Source organism: Dipodomys ordii, unplaced genomic scaffold (assembly GCF_000151885.1).
Source record: "Dipodomys ordii isolate 6190 unplaced genomic scaffold, Dord_2.0 Scaffold96, whole genome shotgun sequence".
NCBI classification, from domain to species: Eukaryota; Metazoa; Chordata; class Mammalia; order Rodentia; family Heteromyidae; genus Dipodomys; species Dipodomys ordii.
This window is the reverse complement of record NW_012267312.1, coordinates 7,706,986-7,709,249: the sequence shown is the minus strand read 5'-3', so window position 1 is coordinate 7,709,249 and position 2,264 is coordinate 7,706,986. Positions and strand designations below refer to the sequence as shown.

General features: G+C 40.4%; 1 protein-coding gene across 1 annotated transcript in view; it reads left to right on the top strand.

Moving 5' to 3' along the window:
* Positions 1-2,264, top strand: part of Med14 (mediator complex subunit 14) — a 108,044-nt gene that overhangs the window by 12,658 nt on the left and 93,122 nt on the right. The window lies entirely within an intron of this gene.

The following is a 2,264-nucleotide window of genomic DNA, read 5'->3' as shown; positions in this document are numbered from 1 at the left end:
ACATGTAGAAAACTAAAGCTAGATCCTTATATATCACCCTGCACCAGAATCAACTCCAAATGGATCAAAGACCTTGAAGTCAAAGCAGACACTCGGAAAACATTACAGGATGGAATAGGAGAAACCCTAGGTCTCCTTGGCTCAGGCCGAAATTTTTTGAACATTTATATTTAAACTTAGCAGGTTTCTTTCTTTTTGTTATTGTTGTTGGTTGTGGGCTTGAGCTCTGGGCCTGGACCTGTCCCTCAGCTCTTCAGCTCAAGGCAAGCACTCTACCACTTGAGCTACAGTGCTACTTCCAGTTTTCTGGTGGTTTATTGGAAATAAGAGTCTCATGGACTTTCCTGTCCTGGCTGGCTTTGAACACGATCCTCAGATCTCAGCCTCTTGAGTAGCTAGGACTATAGGCATGAGCCACCAGTGTCTGGCTAGCATCTTTCTTAAAATACATAATTTCTGAAACTCTTTGTGAAACTTGTTTTAAGTCACTGTTATACTTCTGTTTTTTTTTGTTCGTTTGTTTGTTTGTTTTTGTTTTTGGTCAGTTGTGGAGCTTGAACTCTGGGCCTGGGTGCTGTCCTTGAGCTCTTCAGCTCAAGGTGAGCATTCTACCACCTCAGCCACTGTGCCACTTCTGGTTTTCTGGTGGTTAATTGGAAATAAGGGTCTCATGTGAACTTTCTTGCCTGGGCTGCCTTAGAACTGTGATCCTCAGATCTCAGCCTCCTGAGTACCTAGGATTACTTACAGGTGTGAGCCACCAGCACCTGGCTACTTCTAATTTTTTAACACCTAAAATACTGTCACATAATTTTTAAGATATTGTGTGTGTGTGTGCGCACGCGTGTGTGTGTGTGTGTATGTGTGCGCAGGTCCCAGGGCTTAACCTCTGGGCCTGGGTGCTGTCTCTGAGTTTCCTTGCTCTACCACTTGAACAACAGCTGCACTTGTGGAATTTCTTTTGTTAGTTAATTGGAGATAAGAGTTTTACAGACTTTTTCAACATAGTGTCTTGTACATCTTGTTACAATGGGTAAACCTATATCCTTATTTCAGCATTTTGTTATTTCCCTTCACCTCCCCAAATTAGAGAAATGTATATATACAAGATGCAGGGCATTGACATCAAATACAGTGAAAACAGAGGTTATACTGTGGGGGAAGAACATACAAAAGAAACAAAAAACATCACATAGTACATTTTAAATACGTTAAAAACAATAGCAAGAAAGAAAACAAACAGTTGTGTCCCTATCTTGGGGTTTATTTCACTTAACATCATCTTATATGGTCATATGAGTTGAAAATGATCTTTACAACTTGGCGGGGAGGGAGGAGTTGGGGAGGTAGGGCAGGAAGGGATGGTAGGGGATAAACAAAGGAGGAGGTACCAATGCTCGATAGGAAATGTACTTATTACTTTGATAGGAAATGTACTTATTACTTTACGCATGTAACTATAACCCCTCTGTACACTATTTTTATAATAAAAAACATATTTAAAAAATTCCAGTGACATCACCTAGGCCCTGAGTTCAAGCCCCATAACTGACAAAAAAAAAGGATCAATAATTTACTAAAAATGTAGCAAAAATTCTTGAACTAATTAATTTGGTTCAGTTAATTTTAATTGTGGATTTTCAAAAAAAAAGTCTTACAGACTTTTCTGCGCAGGCTGGCTTCCAACTGCAACTCTCCGATCTCATCCTTCTGAGTAGCTAGGATTACAGCTATGAGCCACTGGTGTGTAGCTCTTTTTCTTTTTTAAAATGCCAGTAAAGGGGCTTGAACTGGAGAGCTTTACACTCTCTTTAGGCCTTTTTATTCTGCTGATGCTCTACCACTTGAATCATGCCTCCAGTTCCTAAGGTGTTCTTCAGTTAGAGTGGAGTGGTACTGGGAATTGAATTTAAGTTCTTATACATGCTCAGCATGTACTCTTCCACTGAGCTATGCCCCAAACTCATTTCATAGTTTGTAGTTTATTTCAGACTGCCATGTTGTTGGTTTTTTGTGTGCCAATCCTAGGTCTTGAATTCAGGGCCTAGGCACTGTCCCTGAGCTTTTATTCCTAAGTTTCTACCATTTGAGCCACAGCTCCACTTCTGGCTTTTTTTGGTGGTTAATTGGAGATAAGAGTCTGAAAGAATTTCCTGACTGGGCTGGCTTCGAACTGCTATCCTTAGATCTCAGCATCCTGAATTGCTGGGATTACCGGCATGAACCACTGGCACATAGCTACCATCTCATTCTTTTTTTTTTTT